Source organism: Balaenoptera musculus, chromosome 17 (assembly GCF_009873245.2).
Source record: "Balaenoptera musculus isolate JJ_BM4_2016_0621 chromosome 17, mBalMus1.pri.v3, whole genome shotgun sequence".
Classification (NCBI taxonomy): Eukaryota; Metazoa; Chordata; class Mammalia; order Artiodactyla; family Balaenopteridae; genus Balaenoptera; species Balaenoptera musculus.
This window is the reverse complement of record NC_045801.1, coordinates 39,418,830-39,430,878: the sequence shown is the minus strand read 5'-3', so window position 1 is coordinate 39,430,878 and position 12,049 is coordinate 39,418,830. Positions and strand designations below refer to the sequence as shown.

Here is a 12,049-nt window from a genome sequence, read left to right as displayed (position 1 = left end):
CCATCTGTCTTCTCTTTCTGAAGTATAAGTTCCTCACTCCAAGAGATTCTGATTTAATGACTCTGGGATTGTGCCTAGAAATTGTTTTTTTTTTTTTTTTTAAACAGGTGTCTGGTAATTGTAGCACAAATGATCTCCCGACCAAAATTTATGAAATAGAGTAGAAGGCAATTATTACTACTAATATCCTTCTAGTTCTAGCCCTATGCTGCAGAAAGTTCTCTGACCCAAATAATTCCCTACCCAAATCCATGGTATCTGAAATTTTACCATTAGAGATTTATTCTTTGAGGTTGGGTACTTCTTGCTAATCATTTTTTCCTAATGCAGAGACTACTTTAAGAGGTTGGACATAAACTAAGTTACCCTGATAAGTGATTCATCAGGTTGATATTTTTAAGACAAGTCCTGGGCAGGGATGAAATTATGTAATAGGAATAGGCCTGGCAGTTACAGGACTAGAAAGGAGAACAGTCCTAAAGAAGACAAACTTATAGTACTTCGCAAATTTGCCCTAGACTGGCCATGAGAAAGGGTTATTGATGATCTTAGACCTCTATGACCTGGGGTTGTTCCCTCAACACCATTATCTCCATAATCAAAAACACTGTTAAAGAATCTATTTGCAAATTATTCTGTACTTGTATTATGCAAACAGGAAGTCCAGTTTTTGAATAGTTTTAAAATTACGGTTTCCAGAACCATTTCTATGGCTACAAAACATTTCACAGGTTTAAAAAAAAGTCTCTCTAGATCCACCCCACTCCAGCTTTTTTCTTTTAGCCTGCAAAATAGACTTTACCAATAGCATACTATATGGATTTAAACTTTTTAAAAAGCTCATTCTTTAGATATTATAGATTAAAGTATATTTTAGATGTTAAGGTTGCTAATAATCTTTCATAACTAAAAATAGAAGGAGCTCTTCTTTATTCTAAGACAAGAAACTAAATTCTCTCCAATGGTTTGTGTATATTTTAACCATATTGTGAAATATCTTAAAACAACATTTCCATTTTCAGTGCCGTGGGTCATCTAGACAGACGCGAGACCCTCTACATATACGTTTTTAATCATGATCAAGGTCTAGGGGAAGGGAGTTTGCCCTTTAAGTCCTATAGAACGATTTTGTTTGAATAAAACAAAGGGTTAAGGGTTCTTTTTCCTGACCCTTAACTTTTTCAATAAGAATCTTCCTAAAGTTTCAGAAAAACTAAGTAAGTTTGCTGGGGATAGAGGTGAGGAAAAGACTGACGGATTGTGGGTGAATTCGAGTGAAGACCGGGGGTACTTAAAGGGGACGTGAGGAGCTGAAGCCTAGACCGAAGTAGAACAAAACGTGCGCTGCCTCCTCCCAGCTAGTTTTGCTTCTGCTGCACTGGATCAACAAAACAGAATCGGCTCTAGCTTTACTCCTTCCATATAGATACTGCATAAGAATGGTTCTATTTGGAATTAGCAAGTTGATTTGATGTCTCCACAAAGGTAAGGAGGGCTTCCCCTCTTGCCACAGTGCCGTGGGGAATTTGAGCCCCCTTGTGGTTGCTTCAGCATTAATGCGAGTTCTAATTTACTGAATTCCTAGTTGTCAGACACACGGTTAGGCTTTTTGCAGACACTGTCTGTTTGATCTGTACAACCATCCTAAGAGGTAAGTGCAATTATTCCTCTTCTTCAGATGAAGAAACGGACTCAGAGGGACTAAATGACTTGCCCAAGTCTGTCTGGCTCTTAAGTATAGATGTCACCCTGAGAACAGGCCACTTTGGTTTCAAGGCTGGTGGCCCCTTTCCCACAATATGCAACAACACAGGGGCGTCTGGAATGCTGAGATGGTCTTCCAAATCTATGTCAGTGTCTGAAATGTTTATCTTACTCAGCTCTTGCTTATGCAAAGGATTTCAGTTCATTCCTGCTCCAGAATAATTTACCCCGGGGGAAAGGAGTTTGTTATTGTAAATAACTACTTATTTCTTCTCACATTCTTTGTTCCACTCCCCTCTCTATCTCTGTAGATCAGGAAGGTTTATATAAACTTGGTGGTTCATTTAGACTGCAACTAATGTTTCCTGGAATTCTTTTTTATTTCGTTTAGAGTACTGTGAGATGGAACCAAATTATTGCTGTTTTCCCCTATTATTATTGAGCTATCTTTTGATATTTCAAGTTTGGGCTCTTCCTGGAAGAAATAATGGAACTGTTTATAACTCTTGTTACCCGTTGAAAATTTCAGGGACTTTAGAAAAAAGATGAAGAACCATAGTTAGTCTGAAAAAGAAAATAAAAATATACTAGTTGTGTACTCTGAATTCTTGAAGATATGGTAAGTTACAGTAAGTTAAACCTAAAGATAGGATTCAAGTATGATTTAAATAACTGCTCACCTAACTTTTGAAAAATTAATGAGAAATACTTCCAGACTCCATTCTTCTTTTCTTCTTTCTCTTTTTCTTTCCTGTCATCCATTGAACTAATAAATATTTATTGAGCCCTTACCATGTCCTTGGCCATTCAAATTTCTGTAGTCTGATGACTGAGCCCCAATTGTTTTAATGTTTCATGTATACTCAATATCAAAATACTAATTAAGAGCACAGATAGAATTAAAATTCAACATGATTTTCATAAATTATAGAAGCCAAATAGATAAATTTATGAAAGGATCATCTTTGGAGAGGAGATAGGATATCCTTCATCCATCTAGGTAATGTCCATGATGGACAGATAACTGTCAACATAAGTATAAGGCTTTGGGGGGGAAAAGTTAAAAAAATAACAGATGTATTTTCCACATAAACTCTCTGTTCCAGATACCTTTATACTCCAGCCTTCTCCCATTTCTACCCCCTTCCATACGCCTTCCTATTTTCCCCTCCAAATCCTAAATGCTCTTTAAGTCTCACTCCATATTCATTGGTGACCGCAAATCCATCTTTAACAGACCCTGGTGCTGTATTGCCTTTCTGAATTTCTAAAACGCTTCTGTAGCCCCCAGTCTCGCACTTGAATCACACACAAACGTTCTTGGGTTACTAGGAATTTCCGTGCATCCTGCCTTCTGGACTCAGTGATCAATTCTTTGAGATCAAGGTCAATGTTTTCTACTTCTTTACCTCCTCTGTAGCTCTTAGTTTAATTTTGGGAAACATTTAAATTCTTGTATATCTCACAAGAGAAAAAACAGAAACATAGAAGTAATTGCTTTCTCGACAAGCTTTGGGTCCTTCAGCTTAAGATTGTGGAGAAAATAAAGGATGCTGAGAAAAAAGACACAAAGATAGAAAAAACGACAGATGGAAGAACGACATAAATTAAGGAGGCTAGAGCAATTAGGACTATTTATTTACAGGAGTAAAGACTGAGAGAAGATGCTGAGTAATATTTTCTAGTACGTTAGTGCAATAATACACGTAGATAATTTACCACATAAAGTGGCAAAATTCTTGTTCCCTGACTCTGTCAAAGGTAATACAAGAACATGACTCAAAGGAGTCCAAGAGAGGTTTAGGTTAGTCTCTTTTGGCCCCAGGTAGCAGAGAGACTTTCAGCCTTAAACTTTTGCCTGATCCTCCAATTATAAGCTCCAGGTTAGAATGACAGGAATCTATTTCATTCTGAACATGTCAGTAATAAGACATAATTCATGGTTCTCAGAGGTCCTTAATGCATCCTTCTTGAACACCTTTCTTTAGGAACTCTTCTATAAAATATATTGACACATTAATGTAAAAAATGAGATGCTCTCTTAATGTGACCTGAGGCAGTGAGCCCACCATGATTCCATATCTACCAATGAGTTCCTTCCTCTGCTTCAGAATCTGAGAGGCAATCTTTTGCTGATGATCTCGGCAAGTGGTAGACAGTGCGCTGGGAAGAATTAGAGTGTGTGTTCTGGCTTCACAACTTTGAACTTCACGTGCCATCTTAGGCAAGTGATGTAAGTTTTCTCAGCCTCACACATTGATTATTAAGCATTCTTATTACTCATCTGCTGTATGGCACTTGGGAATCAATAGTAAAGAAGATAGAAAAGATCCGTACTCTCACAGTCTATACAGACTAGTGAGTGAGACTTGGTTATCTCATATGCAAAATAGGTATGGTCACCCCCAAGCCCCACATGCATTCCTCCTCCTTCCCTGTCCCCTCTCTCATTGACTGGCACCACCTTCCAGAAACCACACAATCATCCGGAACATAGAACCAAATATTCTCAAGTCCTGTTTACTCCAAATTCCTCCTATTTTTAAAGCCCATTCCCTTCTCTCTACCCCATAAACCTTGTCTCAGGAGTACTCACTGATTTTCCTGTAGCAGCCTCCTACTAACATATCAACCTGCATTCTTAGTTCCCTTCCATCTAACTGGCTCACTGCTTCCAAAGTGAACTTTCTAAATTAAAAGTCAGACTATCAATTGGGATGCTTTGGGCTGCAAAATATCACAGAAGCTGCAACTTAGAACAGTAGTAAGGGGATTTTAAAATTTACTTTAAAAAGAGCTCTCGAGTGGGTGGTTACAGAATTCTTAATTTAATCATCAACCCCGTCAAAGACCTCGGTTCTTTACATCTTTCCACCGTGCCATCCTCAGCATGTTGACTTCTGTCTTCAGGCTTGTCTCCCCGTGGTCCCTAGATGACTGCAGCTGTTCCAGGCAACAAATTCTCACACATAGTGCAGTCGTGGAAGAGAGAATGTCTATAATGGCCAGTCCTTTTTAACAGTAAGACAATCTCATCCAGAAGCTCCAAAGCAGATTTTTCCTCAATTTCATTGGCCGTGTTTGTGGCAATGGAGTAGAATTACCAAAATTGGATTATATTGATCAAATTTTACTTCCTGGGTCTAGGGTGGAGCTCAGTCTCCCCTGAAAATGTAGCCTCCTGATGTGTGAGAAAAACTGGGATTCTTTAGGAAGAAGATGAGGATTCCCACTGATAAGCAACTAAGAGTAGTGGCATATCTGATCATCTCTCCTCGTTACTTGAAATCCTTCACTGTCTCCCCATTGTCTTCAGAATGTCAGGTCTCTGTTTAGCATGGAATTCAAGGTCCTTCTGGTTCCACCCTGGGCTGATGTACAGCCTCACCTCTCGTGGCTGCCCCATTGCTCTCTATCCATCTCTTATTCATACAAGTGTCATTAATTGAGGTGCCGGTGCACCCTGTGTTCTCAGCTTCCTAGCCATTGGACCTGCCCTGTTCTGGCTTCTTCTCCAGCTAATTCCTACTCATCCATGATTCAGCACCTGTTTCTCCTCTCACAAGCCTTCTTTGATCCCCAGCGGTCTGGGTGAGTGAACCTTGAGTATGTTCCCATAACCCCCTGTTCACCTCTCCTCATGGCACTTACCCTTTTAGAATTGTGATTGATTGTGAATTTCTCATAGTTTCCAGCACCTAGGAAGAAGTGCCTGGCCCTTGACAAAATGTCCTGAATCAAATGCTGAATCAGTAATGTCTAGGCTTGTAGGAAGAGTTAGATAATGTGAGAGAGGTTTGTAAACTGTAATGCCATAACGTAAGTTGTGATTACTTTAGTAATAACTTTGCTTCATTGAGCTGTCCTCTTTTCTTATATATTGAATTGTTTTTACAATCACATTTTAATTTCTTTCATCTTTTCGTAATAGCTCAGACTCCATAGTGAAGTACCAAATATGCAGATTACTCAGAATTTCTCATAATTTCCTTCTTGCTTCTTTCTGATACCTTATATGGCACTAAGCAGAACTAAATTAAAACTTCTCACTTCTGCATCTCCAAAGGCCTTTCTTTTAAATTTTTCCAAGAAAGGAGAAGAGCAGGACACAAGCAGGAATGTAAAGTAAATTGAAGGTTCGACCTCTGGACCCAGGACTCATATGTTTTCCCGCCACCAGATGGAATAGTGCAATACAGTAGTTCTACGTCCCCTGCTGTCCCTAATTAAAAGATGCCTCCTTTATGGTGAAAAAACTCTGTGCTAGTGATGTTGGAGAGATTGATGCTGCACGGTGAGTAGACCTCACCCCACTGGGAACATGAAGAGGCACTTCCTGGTTTGCGACTACAGCCCTTATTTAAATAGCCTAGCAGTTTCATTCAATCAGCAAGCATGTCTTGAGTGCCTACTGTAAACCAGGCACTCTAGACACTGAAGATAGAGCATGAAAAAGACTTACCAGCTCTCTGCCCTTACGGAGTTTACATTGTAGTGGGGAGTGGGGAGAGGACAGTAGGAGGAGACAAACCATAACAAAGAAATCAAGAATGGAGAAAAACATTAGAGAGTGATAAGGGTAATGCAGAGAATTGTAGAAAGTGGCTGCCTCTCACCTCTAACTCAGGGGAGTCAGAGCTCTTGCTTTAATATTCATCATCTGCCGTATGCTAGATAGGTGTGTATAACATCCACATCAACGCCACACTATTGGGAATTGCTCATCAGAACAGCTAATAACAACAGCTAACAGAATAAGCTTCTCATGTTCTTTCCTCTTGCAGTAGACCTGCTGCAGCTCCAGAGAAGCCACTGGGTATCTTGACCAAAGCAGGCTGGGCTCATACCCTGTAGTATGACTGCCAATGGCCTAGAAGGAGAGGGCATTGTTTCTACCATCGGGCAGTTAGTCGTGCACTGCCTTCTCAAGTGTCTTCTGTTGTTGCCCAATCTGTTATTTAAAGCACACACTTTCACTTTAAAGTTAATATACTTTGTATTTTATCTCCTTAACTGTATTGAAAACCAAGAGAGTATTTTATTCACCCTTAAATACCCAATACCTATTATTACCTGGACCATGATAGGTATCCAATAAATGTTTACTGAGTAGATGTATTTGATTTTAAGATGAACATACAAAAGAATTAAGGCACAGTAAAAGGAAGTTTTGGTACAGCACCAAGATAAATAACACATGCAGAAAGCTGTAGGAACTCATAGGGTAGAAGACAGGAAAGGCCTGGAAGAGGTGAACTTGAGCTGGAAGCTGAAGGATTTGTAGTGTCAGAAGGGACAGAAGGGGCAAGAAGGGCATTCCTGGTGACAGAAGTCATGTGAACAAAGGCAGTTGTCCCTATTGGGGACAGTGGGGAGAGTGACTTCACAGGGCAGAGGAATCCGCTTGGAGAGCAGTGGGTGGTAGGAACAGTTGAGTACCTCTGGGTCAGATGAAGAAGAGACATAAATTTCTGGTGGAAACTCTTGTAGTTGATGCAAAGTCACCAGACGACTTCAGGAGAAGGTGAGAGCAGGGTTTTAGAAGGGAATCCATAAAACTCTTGCCAGGGGGTACACTGTCACACTCAAGTAGGAGACTCAAAGTGGGAAGACCTGGTGTGAAAAGGGAGCTTGAGGAAGTAGCACAGGATTAGAAACAATTCCTTTAGAAAATCAGAGGATAGGGCTAAATTATTGCACTATTCTCTGCACTATAGTGACCAAAAAACACTATGACTTAAATTTCTCTATCTACTATTTCCCATGCCTGCTAATAATGTAGCCTAGAAAAGTTTCACTTCCCTGACTGCCCCTTTCAAGATCTCAAGGTTGGTTCTTCCGGGTTCCCTTTCCTATGCATCTGACTTTCCATCAGTTTCACTTAATACTTTACAGATGCTCTAATTGACTCCTTATGTAACACTTCATTCAACAGGTAGCTGTATTATATATAAATGTGGAGGATACAAAAATAAGATATGGCCCCTTTTCTCCAGGAACTCACTATCGAGGGCTGACTGTGATTTGGTTTACTTAATAATCATGAAGGAAGACTTCATCATGGAAAACCAAATAAAGCTACATTGAAATTTTCTAAGAAAAAAATCTAACATTACTTGAAAACCAGTAGAGTACAAGGAAGTAGGATTTCAGAATATGCTTCCTCCTCGTCAGCTATGTGAACTTTGTCTATCCCTACTTTAAGTGATTAAAGCCTGTAAAATTCAGTATGGCCTGGTATATTAGATGCTTTTAAATATGGTATAAAATTTTTATTACAGAAAATTTCAAACACATACAAAAGTAAAGAGAATAGTCTAATGAACTCTCCTGTATACTCGTCACTCAGGAATTTTTCATCCTTGGGCAGGCTTACTTCATTTACACCCCAGTCACTCCTCTATGCCAAGATTATTTTGAAGCAAATGCCCAACATCATATCATTTTATATCATCTCCTTTGTAAATATTTTAATGTATCTCTAAAAGGTAAGGAGATATATATATTATATATATATATATATTAGGAGGAATAATAATATTGTAGTCATATATTATTCCTCCTAAAATATTTTACAATAATCTCTTAATATCATATCCAATATATCGCCAGTTTTCAAATGTTTCCAGTTTCCTCCAAGCTGCATTTTCCTCCACAGTTTCTTGTGTAAAGCAGGATTCCAGTAAGGGTCAAACAATGCAATCGGTGGATGTGGTCAATGTCTCGATTAGAAGTCTCTTCTAATCCATGGGTTCCACCTTCATTTTTCTTCTTTCTGCTCCTTGTTTGTTACAGAAACCAAGTAATTTGTCCCATGGGATTTCCTATAGTCTGGATTTAGGTAATTCCTTTTCTATGGAATCATTTAACATGTTCCCACTCTCTTATATTTCTGTTAATTGGTAGTTAACTCTAGAGGCTTGATCTGATTCAGGTTTGATTATTTTTTTTTAACTTTCGAGGGCAAGAATACTTCTTAGGTATCAATGTTCATTTCCATTATGAGTGATGTCTAGTTTTCTCTCTTTTTATGATATTAACTGTCATTGAAGATTATTGCCGGGATCTATTATTTCATTGGGGGTTGCAAAATGGTAACTTTGATTATTAGTTGAAATAATTCTATAAAAAGAACTCTCCCCCCATTGACTATCTGGTCACTCAGAGGTACTTTTGTGTAAGAAAAGTAGGATATATGTTTCATTCTTTCCCTTTATTTACCTATTTTTTAAATTATTAGTTGATTCCCTAGTACCCTCCGAAGATAACTGATTGGGTTAATTTTTACTGTCATAATTTACTAATGGATTTTAAAAATATAGATGTGCTTCATTCTGTTGTAGTAATTATGCTTATTAATGCTCAAAATTGTCCTATTTTTGGCCAATGAGAGCCTCTTTAAACTGGTTCCCGAGTTCTTTTGAAATGCCCTTGCAGTCACTGATAGTGTCCTAGCTTTCTGATGTGACAGTGTTCCAGGCTATCTTGCGTACTTCCTGCCCCAGATGGAATCAGCTATTTCTCCAAAGAGCTCCACTTTCTTCTACTAGGTCACTGTATTTAGAGACCACAGTCTGAACACTAAGTATGCTTATTGCTACTGGGTTGGTCATTGTTTCTAAGCCTTTTTAGCGGATAGAAGTAGAATTTCTTTTTCTCTTAAGAAAAAAGATATTGTGGGGACTTCCCTGGTGGCGCAATGGTTAAGAATCCGCCTGCCAATGCAGGCGACACGGGTTCAAGCCCTGGCCCGGGAAGATCCCACATGCCGCAGAGCAACTAAGCCCGTGTGTCACAACTACTGAGCCTGTGCTCTAGAGCCCACGAGCCACAACTACTGAGCCTGCGAGCCACAACTACTGAAGCCCGCGTGCCTAGAGCCCATGCTCCGCAGCAAGAGAAGCCACCGCAATGAGAAGCCCACACACCACAATGAAGACCCAACGCAGCAAAAAAATAATAATAAATTAATTAATTAATTTTTTTAAAAAGGTATTGTGAATTATATATTTCCAGTTCAGGTTGAGGACTCCAAAGCTGCGCTTTACCTCACTGGTGTCATGTCTGTGTCTCCTTCTTCCTTTGCCAGAAATCCTGGTTCTTAGTGCAACAGCATAACCACTCACTTGCTTTCTCCCACAGCACACACAGTAGTCTCAGAATAACAACACCACACAACCAACAATAGCATGATTATTGAAAATGGTTTGTTTATTGCAGGTTCTTTTTATGTCTTTAGGATATGTTATATATTCCACTAGAGATGTACACGTTTCTGTTAACCTATAATGCAAGTCACCCTGAATGAAATATCATTTCCATCTTTCATATTTTTGTCTTAAAATCCGAAACTACTGATTTCTAAAATGTTTAAATGCTTATTTATAATTTTTCTTTATAAAGCGAGAAAAAGTTTACAGATAGGAATAGTTGTAAGACTTATTAAAATAATTACCTTGGAGTGTCATAGTTGGATCCTCAACACATACATTGCCTGTTCTTTCTTATTAGATCTGACTCAGAAAATTTCATTCATTCATTCATTCATTCATTCAAGAAATATCTAGTAAGTACTACATAACATTCAGACAAGGGGAATAAAGAGGGAATTTAATATGTGTTGAGCGTCTTTTGTATGTCAAGTATTATTTTAGCTGCTTTACATACATTATCTTATATAATTTTATAAGAACCTTTTAAAGCATACATTAGTAGTCTGTAACCAATTTTCAGATGAGTCAGTTGGAGCTCAGGGAGTTTCCTTTGTCCAAAGTTGCAAAGATATTAAGTGGAAAAGCCAGAATTAACATATAGGCCTGTTTTATTCCAATGTCATATACAAGGTTCACTCTCTATCCTCAAGGAGTTAATGGAGGGTTTAGACACAGGAAGAACAAAGCACAATAGGAGTTCAAGCAAGAGAGGCATTAAAATCATGGGGCATCACAAGAGAGGTGGCATTTCACCTGATTTTCCAGAAAGAATAGAATTTTGTTGGGTGGAGAGGGAATGCATTGCACATGAAAAGATGGGGATACACAAAATTGCATAGGCAAGAAAGTTCAACAGGTTCTTGAAATGATGAGTAGTCTGGTTTGGCCAAAGTTTAGTTTAATATAGGGAAATAGAGCTAAAACTGAAAAGGTCCCTTGGGACGCCAGTTGGACCCTGAATGCGATTCAAAGAATTTGGGACAGCCAGAAACTTTTGAAAGTTTTCAACAGGAGTGAGACATGATGGGGCTCAATCCCAGCCACTGAGTAGGCGCCATCTAACCCACAGCATCCTCCTTTGAGAGACTCAAAACAAAAACCAGCTTCATAGATCTGCACATCTCATGGGTTGGTCTGCATGTCTTCTAGCAATTTCTTGCTAAAATTGCACTTTTTTGGATGTTTTGCTATTTGACGTTTTGCCAAATTAAACTGTACAGTTGGAGAGACTCGGAATAGTCCCATAAGATACTGCACTGTGATTGGCAGGGGTTGCTGGAGTTCTCAGATATTAACAATGAAGTCTTACTGTAATTGGACATAATCTGCTTGTTGAACCTTCTTTGAGTCCAAGAAGTCTTCAAGTATTGTGACAACTCATCAATTTCTTACAAGAACTCTACTAAAAATATGCTTATCAATTTAATTAATAAGCATAGGATTATGGAAACAACAGGAAAAGCATCACAATTCAAGAGATTTTGGTAAAATTGAGTTCTGATTGGGTAAGGACTTTTTACTATAGAAATGAGTTACATCTCAATTGTGTACAATAGACTCCTTAGTCTGGGTACTTTCATTGGCTTAAGATCCTTCCTTTGCTCAGTATTAAAGTTCAAAAATGACCACTTAACCTGATATTCTTGTACATTCCCCTCATGGGAATTTCTAACACAGTGAATTAAGTCTCCCTATTATCTCGTTTTTATAAGAGAGTGTGAGATTGCATAATTCATGGTAACTAAACTTTCTTTTACAGTATGACATTTGCTATCTTAATTGTCCTTCCAGTTCGTAATGCGTAAATCAAATATGGTTGAGCTCTGTGAAATCTATTAGTTGTGGATCGTTTGTGATCTGGCAAGCTGTTGCCTATAATAGGACTAGTTATGAAGTATGTCCTCAGTATTCTTTCCTTTCTCCCTTCCTTCCTCCCTACTCCCTCCCTTCTCCCTCCTTCCTCCCTTCCCCTTCCTTCCTCCCTTCCCCTTCCTTCCTCTCTCCCTCTATCTGTCCCTCCTTCTCCTTCTCCTTCTTCTTCATCTTCTTCTTTCTGCTTCTTTCTTTCTTTCTCTTTCTTCCTTTCTCTTTTTCTTTTCTTTCTTTCTTTCTTTTTCTTTCTTTCTTTCTTT

The 12,049-nt window shown here is 38.7% G+C and overlaps 1 protein-coding gene across 4 annotated transcripts in view; it reads left to right on the top strand.

The window, feature by feature from the left end:
* The window catches only part of CPQ (carboxypeptidase Q), a 498,122-nt gene that overhangs the window by 420,917 nt on the left and 65,156 nt on the right, over nt 1–12,049 (top strand). The window lies entirely within an intron of this gene.